We start from the raw sequence: 23,939 nt of genomic DNA, 5'->3' as shown, positions 1-23,939 counted from the left end.
ATGTTACCCAACTCGCAGCTGTTGAGAAGATTAAGTAATTTACATGATAAGTGCTTATAGTAGCATCTGCCTCAAGAAAGTATAAGTAAATGTTAGCCGGGAGTGGCACATTTGAGATTGATCCATATCTGCACTATGTCAAATTCTTGTATTTAACCATTTGACATTACATTTTGTCGTCTATATGCTTTTGTTCCTTGACAGTTTCAATTCTTGCTGCCACTGTGAAAAGTATCTGACTTCTTAAAATTCTATTTCTGAACTGCTTATTTCTGATACATAGAAAATGTATTTATGTTACAATTAGCAAACCTTTCTGAGCTCTATTATTTCTAATAGTTTTCTTGTTGAATTCCTTAAGTTTCCTGAGAAGCAGTAACATATATATAAGAAATAATAACCTCTTTTTTACAATTCTTATTTCTTTCTCCTAGATAGTAAAATAATTAAAACTTTAGAACGTTAATACATGTGATAATTAAGAGTATATTTGCTTTGCTCCTGATTTTAATTAAGATGACTCTAATTTTTCACTGTTAGGTTTGATGCTCATTCTTATTCTGAAACAGATATTTTAATCCCAATCTTTTGCCTTGATTTTAAAGAGTGTTTAACATTTTCTTTTGCGCACATCAAATGGGATGTTGAAATCTGCCTTATTCCTTACATATTTTGAGCATTAAGGTAATTCATGGGTCTGACCTGTAGAAAGTGAATAGTTTTTCAGTTTTATCTTACTGATCGTCCTTACGCTCCATATATACTGACATCACCGGCAAGCAAACATACTGAACATACGTTAATGACGACAATAATCGCTCGTAACCATTCAACCCTTTAGCTGAGTAAACCGAAGCTCAAGTGGCTAAGAATCCCACCCGGCTTCACGCACGTGACAAACAGCATGATGAAATATGAGCTAATCACATGATTTTAGAACCCGAGTCCTTTAAAACTTTCTACTTAATTTTTATTGCCCAAGTTGCAGTAAGCTAAGCCAGCACTCGTTCTAGCTATTTTTGCAAAATGCTTCCCAGTTATATCTGCATCTTCAAGAAGGCACTTCACATGTACTCTCCAATGACGCTGGCATGGTCAGTTACTGTGAAATGTCTGCTCTACTCTTGTTTTTCCCTGCCTCATTTCTGCCTCTTGTTAACAAAGCTATTAGAAAACAAAACAAAACAAAACAGATTTTGGTTAAACCCAGCAGATTGAACATATGTGTATACCTGTATCCTCTCTGCATGGGAGATGTCAACATATTCGGGAAGCCAAAATGAAAAAGTGGTAATTGATTAAGCAAACCAGAAAAAAATAGAAATCTATGTCACTTGCAGGTGGCAGTTTGTGTGTGTGTGTGTGTGCGCGCGCGCGCACGCATGCACGTGCGTGCACGGGAACACACAGAAAAGGAAGTAGAACAAGCCAAAAGCCAAAGCTGATGCAATAAACTCCAGAAAGGCTTAAAAGCTCAAGGACTGTAAAGCTTTCTTGGATTTAGGACCCTAGAAGAATCTCAGTAAACCAAACACTGAAGTAATGGTTTTTGCTTCGGACTTTCTTCTCTTGAGCTTGCAAACGGAAAACATTTTTTTGCCTCTCAAGCCATTTTTCCTGTACTTACTTCTTCTTGTTGCCTGATGCGCAATCCCTGCGTTGGCCTTTTCTCCGTGTCGTGACGGTTAACATAAACCGAGGTGCAGTGTCTTAGTGGCTGCATGGCTTGTTGTGTCGCAACAGCATTGTCTTGCTCATTGCCTAGGCAAAACAATACAAAACAATAATACCAATAAGAACGTTTCGTATGCATGCCTTCATTAACCGATGATATTCATGGGAAAATCCCATCACAAAAATCTCACAGATTATTCCTTTGATCGTTTTGCCTTCCCGGCAGGCGATGCCCTCTGAAAGTCTTGAAAAGTGACAGTAAGAAGGCCAAAGACTAGATTCAAAAATTCAAATTCTGTCATCTGCTTTCCCTTATTCTATCCTCAGAAACACAGACTTGTACAAAGCATAGGTATGATTTTCTCCATTTTTTCCCCGAATCTGTGGTTATGCCACTTTTCTCATATAACTAATTTTATGTTCGGTTGTTTATCTTTTGGCTCTATTGGATTAGCTAGAAGTTTCTATTTTTATTCTCTTGTGTTTGAAGAACAGCAGATGGCATTTTTAATCATTTCTATTCAACTACTTGCCTGTTTCATAATACATTACTTAGTGCCTTAATTTTTATTAATGAATTAATTTGTCTCATTATTCCCTAATGTTTAAAGTTACATGATTAGTCCATTTAATTGCCTGCTGCCTTTTTTAGTAATGAACATATTTGGTGCTAAGATTTAGCTCTGATTGTTCTTACTCTGTGATCACTGCTAAACGTGTCCTTATATTAAAGTCAAGGAAAACATGTTTCACCATCAATTTCTTTTCAATCATTTCAGAAATGTAGTCCCAATATCTATCTTATTAGTAACAGTTGGAAAATTACCTTATTCAACGTGACTAGATATTTGAGACAACATGGTAATCAGTCCATTCTATCTTTTAGCATATCAATCCACATACAATTGATAGTCATAAATAAACGGTCCTATAGGTTCTAAACATTTCTAAAAATGTCATTTATACTAGGACATTGCTTTGGTACTTTACTATCTAAGGCTTGGCTCAATGTAACCAATTTTCAGAGGTACATATAATACACTACATTAAAAAAAAGGCATAAAACAAATATAAATTTTAATTCAATATGTACTATTTGAAAACAAAATCTCTAATCAGAGTAATAAAAAAAGAACAGGGTAATAAATCAATAAAATATATTTGGAGTCAGAATGACCTCAGTATATTTCAGAGCCTTTCTTACCTCGACCTAACTCAACACCGTCACAGCGAACCTTAGTTCTTTACCTAGATGAGGCATTCCCTTCCTGCGTGATGGACAGGATTCTCAACTCTGCTTGTACCTGTGGATCTTTTCGATGGTTTTAACAGGAAATGTTTAATGACACAAGTCCTAGGCCTAACTTGGGCCAATCAAATGACAATTAATATTTGATTTCCGAGAAGATTCTAACATAGAGCCAGGGCTAAGTATCACTGTTACTACACCTTCAAGGTTGCAGGCTTCAAACTGGGAACTGTAGTCTCTCGTACAAAATAACTAACCGGCATTCAAACTGACAACGTTCACGTACAGAAGCGCATATCCATGTCCGGTATGTCCGTGTGCATGATGTGATTTTATAAGGAAACAGAAGTTGGAAAGAGCAGTCTGGGTTCATTATGACCTAAACGGTGAAGAAGTGAAAGGAGGCGACCTTCATGAGGTGAAGAGTCCCTGTGAAGGACACAATATTTCAGGAAAACCAGAGTATTTCAATTGGAAAGTAGCTACAAGGAACGTATAACTTAGACTGAGTTACCATCATGTGGGGAAAATCGTTACAAAATTAAATTCTGACTGAATGGTACCAAGCAAGGCTGAAAAATAATTCCGGAGTTAGCTCGGGACCCTGCCAAGGGGCCTGTGGAAGAAGAGGCGGCATTGCTGGGCCCGGAGGGCCACTCGGGCTGAAGCAGACGCAGGGAAGCGAGCGCTGCGAGCGAGCAGGCGGCGGGAGCCGCGTGCGACCCTGCGACCGAACACGCCGCTGCTCGAGGGCGTGCGGGAAGGACCGGGAGTCACGGCGGGTCTCGGAGACAAGGGGAAACTAGAACTCGAATCACGTCTGGTGTTTATCATGCGTTTTTTTTTTTTTTTTTTTTTACTAGTTTATTCAATCGTTCTGAGTCCTGAGTCGGTCTAAGGATTTTATACAAGGGCAAAAACACCTATTGTATGGGACAGTAATTCACCTAACATACATGAAAAGTGAAGTTACAGTTAATAATAATTATTAATAATGCATTTAACACTTTTATAGATACTATTCCAGTTATATATAATTACACGACACTTACTATATCACTAAAATGCAGAAATTATAAATAACGACAATGACAGAAATTACACTGTAGTCAGACTGCCTTCCTTTCCACAACGAAAACATTTCTTGCCTCCGAAGGTAATTGATTGATATATTTTGCTGTTCCTCCCCCCAGCCTTACTACTCTTTTCCGCGTTATTGTCATGGATAACTCCCTTTTACGCTATCTCAGCGACCTCCATGGCAGCTCTGGCGCGCGGGGTGCCCGCGGGGCGCTCCCCCAGGGCCGTGGCTGCGTCACCGTGGTCGGCATGGGGGCCGCGTGTCCCTGCCCACGCCCGTGGTTGCCCAGGCTCAGGACGAGAGTGTAAATACCAGGAATGCGGGGACCAGGCAGGCCTGGCACACCCATGAGCTCAGAGCCCAGCACAGTCATCGGCTCAGAGAGATGCCAATAAAAAGTAGGCAAGTGGAGGAATAAAATCTGTAATCACTTATCTATCTTGACTTGCAGAATGTGCTTAAACCATATTGTTTTAGGCCTCCCTTCGATTCCCCTGAATTAATGATTTAAGAACGTGTATTGGGGATGACCTAAGTAAATTACCTATACTCCACACTACTCTGTGACAGTAAAGGGACATGTTACCTTCCAATTTAAAGTTGAACATGATTGAGTTAAAACAGAATTTAATTGAAACATCAGTTACGATGACTACTTTAACTATGCGCGCCTCTTATTTCAACAGAGACGGCCCGTTTGAGACTTGAGGGGGACGGTGGAGGCAAAGGGCCTTGCGACACACAAATGCCGAGATCGGGAATATAGATTTTTACCGGGATCTCGTGCTACACAACAATGCTACCGTTTTATTGTTTTACATTTTACTTTAAATGATCCTTGAAGTCCGTAAGTGCCACACTAAGAACTTTCTGCCTTGAAAGGCTGTTACGGAAGGAGAAATAAATTTCTTAAGAAATTCCGGAACTCCCTCCAGCTTTTACACTAATCTTGTTATTAATATGGTAAGAATAATTTTACTACTCACTTGGGACTATACGGAAATTGGAAATAATATGCGTGCCTTATGTGCTGAGTGAACCGCAATAAACCATACGAATCCTGACCACCCTAGTAAATCAGATGTTAATGGGTTTTCACATGTATTAACACTGTAAAATGGCCTTAGGCAGGCCTCTCAATTTGGGGAATTAAAAATGACTTTTGTTCCCTTTTTCCATCATAGAAAAATGTAATCGAAAAAATATATTTTTCAAATATAAAAATTTAACATTTCCAGGACAAATAAATGCGCTTTTAAAAAACCATATTGTCTCTATTTTTTTTTATCAGATGTAACAAATTATTTTGAAATGATACGTATGTACACCTCAGAGCTGGTTGGTAGGGATGTATTAAATACCTAGTCACATGGATACTGAAACGCGAGACATTTGTTGATTTTGTCCTTTTTTGTGCTACTTGTTGTCATTTTTCCTGATGGCCTACTTAGGCTCACACAGAGAAAAGCCAGGATCAGTAGCACTGATTTTAAACATCGCTCTAGACAGTTATCAGATAGAATAACTTTGTTAATTACAAGGGGATATACTAAGTAGAGATTTTTTTCAAAGAATCAGTTATGAAAAAAAATATTTCAAAATTAAAGTTCCTATATCTACTGGCCCGCAACTACATAGAGAGAGCTCGAAATAAAATTTTAAAATAACTTCCGAGATTTAAAAATCTAAACTAAGTTGTGGCATGTCTCAGGGCGTATATGCACAAGTATGTTTTCATCAAATTGAGAAGTTGTTTTTTTTTTTTTAATATAGCTATTTTCTACTCCTAAGGAGATGATGTTTTAATAAAATTAAAAGTCATTGTCAACATTGGTGGGAAATTCTACACAGACATTTTTGTAAGTTTTAGACATTTATTTTCACATCTTTTCTCCTTTGTACAAACACTGTTAACAATTTACAAAAATCTAAAATTCTCACATCCCGCAAACTGACTACAACTCTCCGTTGTCCCCATTCTCTACTTCTTTTCCTCTGCTCAGACTGTCACGTGACCTCTTCGACTCTTCCCACGCGTCAGGCTCTGACGCTTCCCTCCCGACGGCCCCGGCGCCAGCACAGCTCTGTCCCCACCCCCACACGTCGCTGCGCCTGTCTCTCTGAGGGTTCCTGCTGCTCTTCCTTTCCTTGCTGCTCCGGACACGGCCATGACCGTCTGTCTGCCCTCTTGGTGACGGAGCCGTGCTGGAGAAAAGAACGTGGCCCGCAGCATTAGTGACATAAAGACCCACAGTCTCCAGGATCAGGCAGACGCTCGACATTTCATCCAAAGGTGTGTTCATTCATTCATTCACTCATCATTCATTCATGGTTCAGTCTTTTGGCCAATCATGGAGCTGGACACTGGTCATATTATGGTGAACATATTTACGTCCCTGCTCCTAGGTAGGTAGTAGGTAGGTAAGCAGATAGAGAGATATCAGACAAATATACAATAATTTCAGGAACTGGCAAATTGCCAGAAGAAAAGTTAAGTGGGACCAAGAGACAGAGCGATCGAGCTGAATGTCAGGGCGAGGATCTCTGAGGAGGTCACATTGTGCAGAGATCTTAAGAAGTCTGAGAGAGACGTGTACACATATTGCGGAGGGGGTTCCCAGAGAAGGGGCCGTCAGGCCCTCCACTGCACATGTGTGACTGCTTTCCACCCCCATGAGCACAGTCATTAAGAGCAGAGGCTCCCAAGTCTGAATCCACCTGCACCACTCACAGACTGACTGTGCACCCTTGAACAAGCTAATTAATTTCTACCTTTATCTGTAAAGTTTGAGTAGTAGTCATCCTCATCTCTGCGGAAGGATAGTAACCGTGAAGATGAAACTAGTTAAAACATGTAAAGTGCTTAGGTAGGTCCCTGAAACACAGCAGGCATTCAACGTACTCTAGTTTTTAACCCTACTGCAGATCATCCGTCCGTATCGAATTTAGCTTTTCTGCAGGATTTATCTCCTTTGTTCACTTCTATAATAACACTGTTTATTGGCTTTCTTCTTGTTGTGTTTTATATTACTACAAAGATTTTTTTACATTCAATTGTCAACAACTTATCCCCCAATCCAACACTGTTTCAGAGGCAACTACTTTAGTTTTCATATCTGTCCGAGAAGCATCCATGTCCTCGGGACCCTTCTCCACCGGCCCTCTCGGGACAGGTCATTTTTGACAGTCTCAAACCCATAGTCACGTGCATACGTTTCATATGCTAATGACCCTCAAATCCGTACCTGTAGTTCAGACTATTCACCAGAGCCACAGACTCCTGAATCCAACTTGACAACACCATTTGGCCTTACGTCTAAGAGACACTACAGCACGATGTGGCTAAAACTATTAGGGACCCCCCATTCCTTCCTTAAATCTGTCCCAGACTTAAAGCCTTCCTTCTATACAAGATAACACCACCATGCTTAGGACAAAATTCTCGGAATCAACTTGAGTGTTCTCTTTCCTCAGACCTCACATCCAAAACATCCGCGGAGCTCCTTAGCTTCCCCTCCAAAAATAGGCAAAATTTAATTCCAATGCCTGTTGCTGGGATCGTAGACCTGGACTATTGCAAGGGCCTCTTAGTGGCTCCTTTGCGTCCAGTGCCAGTCCCCCCCTCCCCCAACGGAACATAACACGACAAACACAGCTTCTTGATGCAGCAGGAAAAATAATTTCTCCAAGTCAGAAAGGGTACCATTATGCCTGTCTGCTTAAAACAGCCTTCAAATGGCTCTTCAAGGACACTGAAATAAAATCCAAACCCCTTACCGTGGCCTGCGACGGCCACTACGCCGCCCTCACTCAGATTTCTAATCTGACAGCCTCCCATCCGCTGCATCCAGACACGCCGATGATTTTATTTTGTCTCCTGAACACATCGAGCTTCTTTTGATCCCAAGGTCTTTGTACTCATTGTTTTGTCTACTTGGAACGTTCTTTCTCTGGACACTTCTCATTGTATAAGTATCAAATCAAATGAAGATGCATCATCTTATGCCAAGTACACACTTCACAGAATGTTATATAGAAAAGTATTTATTAAGGGCCCGGGCTCTGACAATACATCCTGGACTCATGTCTTAATTATTTACTTATGTAAAGACACACAAAAATTAAAAATAAGAGGTTTACTTCCTCCTGTTGAATATAAGGGAAGTCACTTCTCCCTTTTCTTGGAGCACTTACTTTAGAAAATGTGTAATTGTGACTTTTTTTCTGTCTCTTTAAAATACATGTAAATTATCCTAAAAGCTAAAGAAGGCTTTTGCTAGCTTTGCAACCCAGGTACTCTTTCCCTAGGACCTGGGAACCACCTCTTTGATATGTAATAATCGAGGATGATAGTATCCCTATCTTTGGAAGGTTAGAACCCTAACTTTGGCAGGCGCCACACCCCACATTACAAAACTACTTCTCATCACAAAGATATGGGAAGTTTATTTTCCCTTTGAAAAAGGCCCATCAGCTAACACAGATAGTCACCCCAATTACCAGATGAATCTAGGGGGAAGTATGTGTGACAAATGGTGCTGTCAAGTCTTCTCACTCAAGCACTAGTCACCGTTCATCTTAAAAACACGAAGGTAACAGGCTGTATCTGCTCGTCTCCGTGTCTGGTGAGACTGCGTTCTGTCTTCGTGGCCTCTCGACAGCTTGCCTGCGGTGCACGACACACTCTGCCTCACCGCTTATGCAACCATAAACCCGTTTTCTCTCTCTTCTGCTTCTGCGGAGAGTTCTTCTGCATGAACGGGAGGATTTGTTTTTAATATTTTCTCCACACTCACTAGCTGTGAACTAGCAGGTTACCCACTGAATGTGTCTGCCTCATTTTCTTCATATGAACAACCAGGTATAATAAGACCTCATAAGTTCCTTTCGGAAGACAAAAGAATTAAACTCCGTAAAGAAGAGGCTCTTTACAAGGGAAGTGTCTGATAATTAGTGAGTGTTTTTATTGCTCTAACAGCATAATGCGATCTCTAGGAAGACCACGACTCATCTTTATTCACTTCGATGTTCACCCATTTATCAGACGTCGCCTTCCCCAAAGCTGCGCCTATTGTTCCTTCTCTGTATTGCAACCGCCTGCTTAACAACATCAATAAATATTCATCTACTGACTGACTACTCTGAAGGAACAAACCAGAATACAAATGCTATTAAAAGAGAGTCACTTTGTCTACTTTTTTTCACAGCTATTAGTAAGAGTACATGAAAATGTCTTCAATATTTTATAAGTATTTATAACATTATTTTATATATTTTATAAATTTATATATAAATATCTATTAAAAATATATACGTAAATATATATATGAAACTCCCAAAGCATGACTTGGTAGCCACTGAATTTTAGGGGAAAAAAAAAGTTTTAATACCTTACAAAAATTATGCCTTTGGATCACCGATAATAGAATAATGCAATCAGTATACTTGGTTTAAAAAAAAGAAACACTGTAATACACTCCAAACATAACTTTTTAAAAGTTTCAGTGCACAAGGAAATGTTTCATCTATTTGGAAGAGTTGCTTACATGGGAAATTATTTTATTTCAAATAAAAACAAATACACTGGGTATTAGATATTCTATTTGGGTGCTCTTTCTCCTTAATTAAGACATTATACATATATGTGATATTAAATATGAATGTATGCACATATGTATAGATGTCCATTAGTAAATACTTTGAATTTTTAAACACAAAAAATTTGGGATTGCATGTACAAAGCAGAATTGAGTTAAAATTTTACTCACATTGCAGGGATATAGTCTTCACAGTTTAATGAAAATGCAAATGAGCTAACAGCTTACATGAATAATGCATATTTTTATACATTGTATGTACTAAAAAAAAATCCCTCAGATAAATGAGTTATAAATTTCAGCTCAATTTCAGCATTTGGTAGTACAGTACACCCTTTATGGGACATAAAAATTGGTTATTGTTTCATACCAGTTAAAAGGTCCCATTTATAAACAAAATATTAACATAAAATAATTATTGTTCGCGGTTGTTTCAGAATCCCTACACGACCACTGTCATTGTTCACATCGGAGAACTTGGCACCGTCATCACTACTAGCATATGAACAAGTACACCTCCTATTCCTCCTCAAATCTGTCTTTTCTCCTCTGTCAAACTCAGGTCATTTTCAATTTTTGAACTTGGACTCTTACTATGGAGAGAAAAAAGAAGAAAAGGAGGTAGTCAATGAGTAGATAAATGGTTTTGAAAAACATTCTTTGAAAATTTCTTGACTTAAATATTATAAGTCTTTGCTTTCACAATAAGCCTTTGAGATTTTACGCTATGACGACTGGCAGAGAGATGTAGGAATTTTTAATTTACTGCCATTTCCTTTACATTAGCAGCTATAATTAAGGAAAGTCAATGTCCAAGTTCTTTTGGATTGAAGACATATTAAGTCTCCTCAAACGTCCCTTGCTTGGCATCACGTATCAACTTCCTATGAGATGACCTCCCCAGACAGCAGGGCGCACGGGGGCCGGGCAGGCGCGCCTGTGGCCAACCACAGCTGTCCTTGCTGTCCGTAATCCTGTGGCCCGACCGCTGTGTGCTAGACAGGGTTCACGGTACCCACATCGCCACACTTGCTTCAAGGAGGAAAACGAAACCCATGTACCTTGCGGAAAGGCGTAACCTTGATGGTCATTATGTTTTATCGCATAGACCTACCTGCTGGCCCTAATACCGCTAAGTGAGCCAAGGTTTGGTCCCTTCCAAAAAGCTTTGCTTAAAAAAATGAACTAGAGTTATAAGATGTTCTCTCATTCATCTGAACTAGGAGAAAAGATATAGCTCATTAGCAATGGCTATCAGAGATGAAAGAGTGACTTGAAAGCACACTAAATAAAGGTCTTGGTAAGCCAGAGTCATGTGTACGCTGAAGGCGTGAGAGAACAGAAACTATCGGCAAGCAGAGGAAGAAAATAAATCTCCTGGTACGTGAGCCACGTCCCGGGTCGGGACTATGGCAGGGTACCCAAGTGGAGACTGCTATGGCTGCGTCCTCGGCATAGCCCAGGATCCGGAATTAATATCTAGGCTATACTTCATGATAAGTGGCTTCAATAGTCTCTTCTTTGTGGATTTCTATTATATTTCTATCTGTCCTCACAATAAATAGCACCTGAATAAACTGAGTTTCATTCGTCTTTTCTTCCCTGGGACAAAAAAATTATCTAGGCAATACACACGGTTAATGTGACATTTCATTTCAAAATATAATGTATCTTTACGAGCAAATGTAGAACTTTCAAAAGTCTTCATCTAAAACTTACCATTACCCATGTTTTGTAACCCCGGGTGATGTTTCATTATGTCTTTGAATACAGAATTTGAGGTCTAAAGGTAGCACTCGATATCACCTATTTTTATGTTATCATTTTAAATGAAAGAAATTTAGAATCCCAAGTACATTTTGTGAATTGCCCAAGGTTATACTGCTCTAAATCAATTGAGCAGAGACTAGAATTGAAGTATTCTACTTCTCGAATAGAGAAGTAGGAGGTGAGCTGAGAAAGAGAAAGGAAATACAGGAACACAAAGGGAGACGGGAGGCTAGAGAGAGATCATAAACGTATGATGTTAAAAAAAAAAACATGTGCATAATTTATCTTAGCGTCTGCCCAGAAGTTAATTTTGGTAGTTCTTTGTTACCATAGGTACCTATTTAGAGAATACCATTCTGATATATTCTATTCTGATACATGAAACAACCAGGACTTAGACACAGGTTCTCAATACCATCATGATAGAAGTGGTAGTCTTGTCAGAAGAAAAAATAAAATAAAATGAAAAGAATATTGTATTTGATACCTACGGTGGAAAGCAAGTCTTGAAAACTAGACATTAGGAAGATTGTAAGAATCTTTGTGGACCTTATAAGAAACACAAGAATAAATCAAGTATTTTTATACTGAATTATTTATATTATCGTGCATATATAATTAAAGTAGATGCTTTTGAAGATTAAAACAATTTAAAGCACTTAGCGTTGTCCCTACTTTAGAGTAAGAGCTCCATACACGGGAAGCTATTTTTTAAAGAATATATGTGTAGGGAGAGAGACAATGTATGTATATGTATACAATATACATTACATACACACATGAAGAGGGAATGTTATGTGTAATTTTACTTTTTATTGCAGTACAATGTTACAACGGTTCTCCTTTCTCTAACTGTCCATTAATCTTTCACCAGAGGACAGGATCCCGTGGTCAGCTTCCCAGTGTGGTAAAGCAGAGTTTAAAAAATAATGAAAACAGAAGCAGGAGAAAATTCTTTAACAATGTATGAGTGAAGTGACTGGGCAGAGGAAATGCCTTATTTTAGATAAGTGAAAGTATTAAACCAGCCTTCTCAGAAATCTTTTCCTGTCATATAGAAATTTGCCACTACCTATTTCCCCTTACTATACGATATGATTTTAGAGGCACAGGCTAGAGAAGCCAGCAACCATGCTTTGAAAAGATAAAAATTCAACAATTTTTTTCATTCACAGTCTATATTCACATGAAAATCATCTATTTATATACTATTAATACTAGATTTATCCAGCATAGCTAGAGTGAAGTAATTTGTAATTAAAGTTGAAATTTTGATTAAACAGGCATCCTTTGCATGAATGGTCCTATATCAAAACATATATTGTTAATATCAGTAAAAGAAAATGAAATATTTGAGTTCCAAAGAACAACCGCTGATGACTTTTTATATACTAAGTAAACGAGAAATATATGTCTCTCTGTCATCCCACCATTTATTCATTTGATCTTAATAGATTACTTAGTTCAATATTTTGAAAGAACTTTTGCACCCATGGATAAAAATAAAAAAAGAAAATCCTCAGATTAATCACTAAGAAAATATCTAAAACATAATACAGCAAAGGAAATAAAAAGGAATCAAAAAATATTTTCAATGAGAAAAGTATACAAAATAAGTCAATTAAATAAAAATAAGATAGTAATGGAGGACCAAAAAGATAAAATATATTTAAAGAACAAATACAAAAATGGCAGGAGCTAGTCCTCCCTTATTAGAAATAATTTTAAATGTAAATGGATTAAACTCTCCACTTTAAAGGCAGAGATTGGCAGAAAGGATGAAAGTATCATGATCCTAGTACATGCTATTTAGAGGAAACTCGCTTTACATCCAAAGACACAAATAGTTTGAGAATTAAAAAATGGAAAATAGATACTTCTTGCAAAAGATAAGCAAAAGAGAGCTGCAGGACTATAATATACTAATGAAGGTTAGCTATGCTAATATCAGAAAAAGAGACTTCAAGCAAAATGTTGTTCTAAGATTCAAAGAAATTCATATATTGATAAAAAGGTCAATTTATCAAGAAAATGTAACAATTATACACACACATACACACACAGCCCCCCCCCAACAACAGAGTTTCGAAATATAGAACAAAGAATTGACAGAAATTAATGGAGAAATGTATGTTTCTACAATAACAGTTAGAGACTGCAACACCCAACTTTCAACAATGGAGTTAACAACTAGACACAGGATCAATAGAAAATAGAGGACTTACACCCCAAAAAAGTAAAACACATTTTTCTCAAGTGCACATGGAACATTCTCCAGGACAGACCATGTGTTAAGATCATAAAACAAGTCTAATAAATAAATTTTAAAAGAATGGCATCACCCAGGATATCTTCTCTAACTACAAATGGACTAAAACTAGAAATTAAATACAAAAGGAAAACTGGAAAATCACAAATATGTAAAAATTGGGCAACACGTTCATAAACAACCAAGGGGTCAAAGAAATCAAAGTAAAATTGGTAAATACTTTGATATGAAATAAACAGCAACAACATATACACACATACCAAAATTTCTAAAATGAGGTCAAATGACTTCATAGAAAAAAATTTAGAGCTGCAAATGCTTACATTAAAAAAGACAGATTTCAAATCATTAACCTAACTTACAACTTAGGAACTGGAAAAAGAACAAACTAAATTCGAAGCTGGCAAAAGGATGGAAATAATCAAGATTAGAGTAAATATAAACATAACAAAAACAGAAAAACCATAGAAAAAAATGAGTAGAACCCAAAGTAATGCAGAGAGAGCTACACGAGAACACGATATTCTATAATGACACCGGGAGTGAGTGGCACACCCCACTAGACATGATGCTTTGGGAAGCAGATATTCTTAAATTGAATCCAAATTCTAGAATGATTTCACATAAGGAAGATAGCTATGATTTACACTACACGATTCGAGAAAAGTAAAGGGAATTCAGAGCAGTAACACCATGAGGAAACGTAAGAAGTCGGCTGGCGGTGTTCACAGGAGGGAGGAGGAGAGCGGTGTGGCAAAAGGAAGTTCACACTAAGAAGGGGCAGAATTAAAAAAACCCTTGAATTGAGTCAGGTAGGTATCCTAGTCACGGAATTAAGTATTCTGTGACTGATATTCTCTAGGTACGAAAAATTACTGGCCACCAGAAGAGTCAAACAGACATACAAACACTTCAAATGTGAACATACTGAAAATTTTTAATTTAAAAATTAGTCTTAACATTATACACCTACTAAGTATAATTTTCTGCTGGCCATGCCAAATTCAGAAATGTGCTGTTAATTCCTGTCATGAGAGTATGTGTGATACCAAATACACAGTGTTTGGTTCTGTTTTGTTTTGTTTTCCCCCATTTGTGCTAAGGAGGGTTTTCCTAAAGGGTCTTCTGGGGAAGGGGGGGTAGGTGGGGGGGAAGGGTGCACACCAGAAAAGATTTTTAGCAGAAGTTGTTTAATAAACGGTGGCTTTTTTATTTATTACGTTATTGTCAGAGGAGGATTTATACTTCAGGGGAAAGCCAAGGTACTTTAACACAGAATGTTAGGGGAAAATAGCAATGGATTCAAAGGCTCAAACGGAGGGTAGCATTCATAAATAAGGGGTTGGGCCCAGGAAAGTTTAGGTGATCTGGCATGTAAATCTCGTCGTGAAGTCAATTTATCTAGCTTCTCAGTCCATTCCCATTTGTTATTTATGCTTTTAATTTTGGCTTAGACAGCAGCCATAAGTTTACCAAAAGAAATAAATATAAGATCCTCTCTGGGTTTACCTTAGGGAATAAAACTAATTTCATACATCTTTTCCTTGAACTGGATTAGACATTTTGAAGATATAACTGAAATGGAAAAGAGATTGTTGAAGACCTAATGTGATTAGTCTTATCTTCAAAACAGTTCTCTTTCCTTCTGGGGTAAAAATAATTTATATTTGAAATTTAGTGAGAAAAAAACATTTTTTGATAAGTGCTACTAAAAGCTATGATGTAACATTTTTTAAGGATTATGTGAAAATTCTGGAGAGCAAGAATCAGGAGAGGATAAGTAGAACACTAGCTACTATGATTTCGGCTTAAAAATTAAACTGTAGAGTTATTTTCTCAATTCATGAAGTCATACACATGTCCTAAGACCACACTGTCAAAGACGTTTACAATGGCTGACCAATGGGCTACAAAAACAGGTCTTACTATTTTAAGGCTCCAACTAGATTTCATGGAAATAATGTAAATATGTTTTTAACCAAAGAAATAAGGTTGTAAAACTATTTTCAAAAGCTATATTTGATAAGTTTCTAACTTAGAATTTATTTTGTAAATTGCTTTCTGGATGCTAGATATTTTTATATTGTATTGGAAAACCATCCTCAAAAACTAGAAAACTGATAGAAGCTATTAAGTATGTGAGTCATAAAAATAAAAATGTGGACTACAGCACACTATTAAAACTATTAATATGAAATGAAGTGTATTTGGTACAAAGTGTACAAACTTCCAGTTATAGAGTCAATAACTTCTGAGGATGTGATGTGCTGAATGGTGACTCTAATTAATACTGTATTGTTATCTGAAAGTTGCTAAGAGAGTAGATCTTTAAAAAAATAAGTATATTTGATATTTCAATGGAATTTTTTAAATTCGTTGTTTAATTTTAAGTCACGTGACTAGGTCAGTTCTTGGTAACATCCATTGGTCCAACTCTGATGAACAGAATTACAGAGACTCTCAAAATAGCTTTAAAATTCCTTTGGCCATCTTCACTTTTTTATTAGATTATTTTATTTGTGAGTGAAAGGAAGTGCCATGCTTTATTTGTGGAATTTTATACATAATTTTGCCTATTTTTACTTTAACGCTTTTGGGTAACTATATAATCCTTTCTTCGTATGTTAGAAACAGAAACATAGAACTAAATCACCGTATCAGGACAAAATTGGATAATATCACAATTCAGATGATACTCACCAAAAGTCCATAACCTTGACATTAGAGGGCTTTCTGAATAGTCTTCCCTCCTGGTTTTAGAAGAAAATTGGGACTTTCAGTGATTGGGTGTAAAATGACATGGCTTTCAAAATATTTTCCAAAATAAGAGAACTAATCTGTGTGTGTGTGTGTGTGTGTGTGTGTGTGTGTGTGTGTGTGTGTGTGTGTGTGAGAGAGTGTGTGTTCTCCTAAGAAAGATGACAGTTTCTATTTATTGAGCTGTGGCTGGAAAAAAGAAGACCCGGTGCAGGAAACGGCCTCAGACGTTTCTGTGACGTAGTCCCCAACCTCATTCTCGTCGTACTGCTAGAGTTTTCAAATAGAAGCCTAACCAAGAACAAAAGCACAGCCTAGCTTTCTTAAAAAAAATCATGTTGCTTAATTTTCATTCTCTCTCATATTTATATATTTCCATCTACATACTTACATATATAATATATTCCTAAAATATATGCATATATACTTATATACACACATATACATGGATACATGCACATAACCCTAAGCATACACGCGCGCACACACACACACACATATATATACAGCCCCTCAAATGATATTTCTCCACATCTCTAAATTCTTTCATTATGCTTAGAAAAGGAAGAATAATGTTTCTACCAGAGTATGCTTAGTTAATCTCATAAAGTTTAACCATTTGCATGAGAGGATTTCTAATATTAGTATAAGTAAATATAATTTATATATTAATAATTAAATTTGATTCTACTAAAATCCTGTCTCAGAAAATAGTCCCATAAGTCTTTACAAAGAAATGACACAATAAAACTAAAAAGGAAGAGGAAAGCTAAAGACAAGGCCCTGGACATAGTGGGCAACCTCAGAGAAATTTCCAGAAAGTTATCTCTAGACAGAATAGTATTAGTTACTTTTTACTTACAAATAAGAACCTCTGTTTAGCTAGAGTAATACAACAGACAAAAACAAACCACACTTCTAAGAAAAGTTGTGACAAGTTAATTAGAGAATATGTGTTCTTTTACCTGGAATCAAATCCCAACATCAAAAATAAAAAAATAATTATTAGAGTCACAGATAGCTTCAGCAATTTCTACTGTAGATATTTGTAATTAAAAGTGTCAAGTCAGCTATAACACAGTGATAACATGACGAAGATTGTTAATTCCTTCTGCTCTGAGTCACTAGCCAGGTATAATTTCCAATTAATAACTGTGATAGTAATGGCAAAAACAAATCATAGAACTTTAGAATGCACAATGTAATAGACAAAAGAAGTAGAAAAATATATACAAATATGTATATGTGCTGTTTAGGGCGGTGATGAATGCTATGAAGAAAAATAAAGCAAAAAAGTGAGATAGCCTATGTCAACAAGTGTGTGTTTGGAGTGTTTGCTATTACAGGTGGGATAATCAAAACAATTCATTCTGGTGATGTAACGTTTTAGCAAAAAGCTGAAGAAACTGAGGAAGAGAGCCATGTGGATATCTGAGAAATGCATTTTAGGCAGAGCCAGGTAGAAGAATAAACCTGAAGGCCCAGACGTGGGAGGACTCTCGTGTTTCAGAAACGTCGGGAAGGGTGGTGTGGGCGACCCTAGGTGAGCAAGGGGAAGAGGCAGAACAGGATGCCGGGGACGCTGTGGCCAACCGGCCATGCAGTGCTGGTCAGCCGGGGTAAGGGCAGGGCTTCTACGGACTGAGCAGGAATGCCGTGGGACACGTTTAAGCAGGCAGATGACATGGGATGACTTAAACTTAAAAACTAAAAAGATAAAAAATGAAAACATTGGTCCAGCCTCTCACCAAGAATGACTGTGTAGGATGCAGGGGACCATAGTGGAAGCAGGGAGCATAATTAGAAGCTGTTCTGAACATTGCTGGATCGGACCAGAGTGTTACAAATCGAGACGTTTAAATTGGGAGGATTCTGACTATATTCAGTGGCACTGATGGCAGGTTTTAGGAACGGTTTATGAAAGAAAGCAGGAGTTAAAAGTGACTTCGGTTTTGGCCTCGATACCTGGAAGAATGCAGCTGCCAATTACTGGGCGAGGAAAACACGGACGCGCATTCGGGAGTGAGTCAGTCAAGAATGAGAAATTCCGATTTGCAGTCCCTAAGTTAGGTGCCTCCGAGATGTCCAGGTAGAGAAATCGTGTGGGGACCTGGATCTCGAATCTGGACTTTGGGAGGGAGATGCAACCTGAAGGCACGCATCGGGGCCATCACCATGTAGAGGAAGTCCCCGGAGAAGAAAAGACAAAAGGGCGCGAAATCGGTGAGCGAGTCCTGAGGCTGTCCAGTGTCCAGAGGCTGAAAATTTGAGAGGAAACGAGCAAAGGAGCAGCCAGCGAGGGCGACTCAAGAGTGACGTGAAACACGCAGGTGAAGGGAGCGTCTCACGGCCGTGGCCACCCTGGCGGATGCAGAACCAGAAGGATTATCTCCAGGAACAAAGTTAGCCTTACTGCTCCACGCTGAGACCGTGGATGCGAAGAGGACTTCAAAGACCGTACGTCCACCTCTTAAATACTCTGACTCAACTGCCCAGTGACGGAACGTGTACTCAAGCAAGGGTCGTCAACCCTGGATACACATTACGAAGCCTGGGACCTTAAAAACGAGGACGACGACGACTAAAACGAAACAAACAAAAAACACCAGCTCTCAACCACAGAGATTCTAATTTAGTTTTCCCAGATGGGATTAAGCTTTGGTATTCTTTTCAACCTTTCATATTAACCTAATGTGCAGCCCAGAGAAAAACCACTGATTTTGATCAACTCGATAATGAGAATTCATTAACTCTTGAGATCGTTTATTATATTCTCAGACTTCTATGATATGCTGCAATGAATCTTTCCAAAAGCTTCTCTCCTTTGTATTAATATCCCAAATTCTATGAGACATCGATGACTTGACATGGAGCAGACGGTCCTTTTACTCCTGATTGCTCTTTTCTGAAACCACCTCAGATTATCAACGTCTGTCACAGAGTAAAATCCACCAGGAAGCTCTCGTAACAAAGGCAGAACAGAGCAGCGTCCAGAGCCGGCCCCCGGCCCCTGGCATGGCCGGAACGAGGCTTCCGCCATGAACACGGAGGTCTCTGGAGACGACCTGTCTGTGGTTCGCTTGCTTGCGTTTGTGTTTAATTTTGGAGACAACACCACGCTGGCCATATTTTTAAACTACCCAACCATAATCCCGAGAGATGTGTCACACCTAATGAAGCCCTGTCCCCTCTGCAGCTGTGGCTTGTTGCTGTATGTCTCACTTAGAGGCTTACAAGGGCCAGATGGGTGGCACCACTGACTTAAGGACAAAACAACCATCATGAAAGCATGCTGCCTCGTGAATATTTAATATTTGTTCATTCCCTCCCTTCCTAACGCACAGCCTGCTTACTTCATCTACGTCTAACATGTTTCAGAACTTCTCATTTACCATCTATACATCATTTTATTACCCTCCATTGTTCATTTCTCTTCTCTGCACTACAATGGACTATTCTTCAATAAAATAACAAACACACAGTAAAGTCACCTGCTCTGGGGACAATAAAATTAAGCTAAAGCTCTGCAATAAAAATTAACTAAAATGACAAAAATTGCAACCATTTTAACAAATTAAAAATATTTAAACCTGAGTTTTAAATGATAAAAACAAATACCCATAAAAAACCTCCCGTCACCTTTGGAGGAAGTGAGTGAACTAACGCAGTATTTAAAAACTGGTAAATAAAACTATGAAGTCTAGGATTTATTCTGTCATTCACATAGAAACAGTTCCTCATAACTTAATTACTGATGAGGAAAGTATTTTTGTAGAAGCGTTGCTTCTAATGAGGCTTATGAAATTAGACTGCCTACTTTTCATAACCTCTAATGGAGTGAAAGACATTGCCAATGGTCATCAAATGGCTACTAACATCAGAGACAGAGAGAGAGGGAGAGAGAGAAGGATTGAGATTATAAATTTCTAGATATGAATATGAAACACTATCTATGAAGTAGTTTCATCAAAACCTTGGACCTGATTTTGATCAAACTTCTAAGTCTACCTCTCAATTTACAGGAAAAAAAAGGAGACAACAGAGAGAAACATGTAAATGACACATGGGAAAATAACAAGCAAAATCTATTTTGAAAATTTCGAAGGACATGGCACCTGATTTTTTAAAAAAAAAAAAAAACGCAAAAGAAAATAGGTAAAAAGGAAGAACATCTTTTAAGACTTAAGAAACATTCTCGATTTATAAATGAAATTAGGTAATTTCCAAAACATGCTTCAAAGTAATTTTGGGGAAGTAGAGGGTGAGAGTAACAATAAAATAAGGCTGGCTATGACTGGATAAGTTTTGAAGCTGAAGACACAGGGATAGCATATATTATATTATATTATATTATATTATATTATATTATATTATAATGTTATGTTACATTCTATATTTATTGTATTATTCTTCTCTACTTTTACATATCATTAACCTTTCCTAAATAAAAAATAAAAGAATAAAACCATATTGGATTTTTTTTCTACATATTAAGCAAATGTTAATTATGTGAGAAATAAGAATAGACAATTTTAACTGCTTAGAAAATAATGACAAAATAATCGTGGGACAAATGCATAAATTTAAGTCAGAGTGAAGTCATATATTAATACTTTAAATTTTTATATAACAGAAAGAAAACACATGAGCTACTTATTTTCAGAATATAAAAAAGAAAAAATGGTAAAAAGGCAGAAAAAAATGATATAACAAAAGGTCAAAGCAGAAACATTTGAGTTAGATTACAGAAAGCTAATGTGATCAAGAAAAGAAATAATTAGATAAACTTCGGGGAAGTCTACTAAAAACTAAAAAAAAATAGGAATAATGATAATTAGAATGAGAAATGACATAGAATGACAAGAAACACAGGGATTAAAAAGTTATAAGAAAAACATTTTAACTACTTATTAAAACTTTTATTAAAATATTAACAAGAGAATATATTTAGCGCTTCTAAAACAAATAATCTGTAATCTCATCTTCTAACTTATGCCAGGGATGAAATTCCAGATCAACTTTAAGAAGTTTATTGATATTTTACGTTTGCATACCAATAACAGCCATAAAGGAATATGAGGTTTCTTAGAAGATCTTCTATAAAGTAGGAAGAGAGGGCTGTACTCCCCGGATACGTTCTGACTTCGTATCCCAGATCGACAGCTAGAGTCTGCCTCCTTTACAGATGCTGGTTTTCCAGCTCACTCTCACTCCCCAGTGCCATAGTAACACTTGCATTTATTTCTTCTCTGAAAAAATTACTTTAATAATTACTTCTTTCCAGCTTCATTCTCTCTATATTTATTATTGACTTTATACAACAAAGAAAATATATTAAAGTTGCTTTCAATTTCCTTTAGAATAAAGTTCATATTCCTTCGAATGACTGATTCATTAATTTTTAATTTATTCATGAAACATTTGAGTATCTGTTATCTCGCTGGTTCCATTTCTCGATTCTTGTTTATAATAGAATAGAAAGGAAAAAGGAAACACAGAAAAATAACTTTCTCAATGCCACCAGCAGGTGCATTGTGTACTCTACCCTTCCAGCCTGTATGTCATTGTGTTCTTTATACCCTGAAAATAACCCTTTATACCCTTATAATAATGATGCCTCTTACATCATTCTTATTTCATTGGCACCTTTACTTATAGAAAGTAAGCCCTGTCAGGATAGGGCATTTGCAGCATTTACTGCTGAATTCCTGGAGCCCAGAAAAATGCAGGTCACATATATGTGCTCAGTTAATTAGTTGAAGATTTCAATCAATAAGTTATAAGTAAACCATGATATATCCAAAATCAATACAATATTACCATGCTAATAAAAATAGTGGTTGCATTTATGTCAAGATGTAGTTTTAATTTAATATTTTCTTAGAAAATTCACGTGAAGTGTTTAAGTGTTTATATTACTACATAAAAATTTTTCAATGACAACAGAGAATAATGCAAACATAAAACATCCTTATATCAGTGTGAACAGCATCTTTATCTCGGTGATGAAATAATGAGTGATGTTCCCTCTGCTTTCCCTATTTTTTAAATTTCCTTTGAGATTTATAAACTGTTCATAATATGAAAAAATCATGACATATTATACATTTTAAATCATCATAATGTAACTTTTTTCCAATTAATTTCATTTTCTTCCAGTCAAACTCTTTCTAGTTCTTTGCCATTACATAAGGTCTATAGATAATGCAGGTTTTACAGAACATGCGCACAATAAAAGAAATCAAAGAACATAAACATGGTAAATATTTACCATGAAGCCCAAACAACTTGGTGTCTCGAGTAAATAAACATTAACTAATGCCCAAAAACCTGGGAAGTGTTCTATTCCTTTGTATAACATGATGTCTGCTCTATTAAAAATCATGAAGAGAACATTCACTTAAACCATAAGTTATATGATTCTCTTTTAGTAAAAATAACTCTCTAAAGATAACAATGCTTTAAAACTATCAAGTCATAGTGATGGCATACCTATGTAAATCTCTTATGTTGATTTTTGTATCAATCTAAAATTAGCCTTGTTCGAAGTCTGAATTACCTAAAAATTATCCATATTTGGTCTATTTGAACATAGATTTTTAGGGGCAGCATTGTTGCAAATCCTAACCATTCTGAATGTAACTCTCTAAGGGAAAATAAGAATCTACAATTGTGACAAAAATATATGTAACCATATATATTCTACTCACTATAGGTAATCTGACCCTTTTTATCTTTACTTAAATACACTTTTATTGGCAGGCACATATGAAACCAGTGACCTTTTGAGTTATTCATTCCTTTCTCAAGATTTTCTGAACACTGTCCCTCTGCCTGGCACGTGGGTATTTTAGGACGAAGGGACTGAATAGGGCCCTTCGAGGGGGTTGTATCTGAGGAGAGACCTGAAAGCAGCCCTATATCATGCAGTTATTTTAAACGAATTATTCAATTTGCTTTGAATTCACAATAATGATAAATTTGTAGAACTGATTGATCATAAATATCATCGAGTGCTATTCCTTCACCTAATACACTGAAATTAAACCCAAGACGCTATACAAATAAACAAGACAGCTGAAAGATAATCAAAAAAGCTGGCAATTAAAAAAAAAGCCAATAATGAAAAAATTTCAATAATTAAATTCTCAACTATACTAAATGTCCTTGAAAGAACACTGCAATTTTCATACTGTTTCACATCTTACACACAGCACAGCATGGGGTCATATAGTGCTGTAATTAAAGTCATACATTTTAAAGTAAAGAAAACTTGGGTTTAAATCCAACTTTTGCCCCTTTCTAGACAAAGGTTATTTCACTAAGTCTAATTCTCAGTTTCTTCATCTGAAAGTTAGGGATTAAAACTCCTAGTAGTCTGTTGTGTGGTTTAATTTTGATAATGTTTTCAAAAGTAAGTACTATTGTTTAATAGATAAAATCTATTAATAATTTGGCAAACATGCAATATAAGCTTAATAAGACATCACAAATACTACATTGACATTATGTTTTATGTAAATTATTTTAAAATAATATATA

At 36.8% G+C, this 23,939-nt stretch overlaps 1 long non-coding RNA gene across 3 annotated transcripts in view; it reads right to left on the bottom strand.

The window, feature by feature from the left end:
- Window positions 1-23,939, bottom strand: part of LOC107498368 — a 218,182-nt gene that overhangs the window by 93,169 nt on the left and 101,074 nt on the right. For all 3 annotated transcript variants that reach the window (XR_001594048.2, XR_001594047.2, XR_001594049.2), the window contains exon 3: window positions 1,628-1,761. This is a non-coding gene — a long non-coding RNA (uncharacterized LOC107498368). The remainder of the gene's footprint in view (window positions 1-1,627; window positions 1,762-23,939) is intronic.

This window comes from Rousettus aegyptiacus, unplaced genomic scaffold, assembly GCF_014176215.1.
Source record: "Rousettus aegyptiacus isolate mRouAeg1 unplaced genomic scaffold, mRouAeg1.p scaffold_m13_p_13, whole genome shotgun sequence".
NCBI classification, from domain to species: Eukaryota; Metazoa; Chordata; class Mammalia; order Chiroptera; family Pteropodidae; genus Rousettus; species Rousettus aegyptiacus.
The sequence above is the reverse complement of the archived record's forward strand: the minus strand, read 5'-3'. Positions and strand labels throughout refer to the sequence as shown.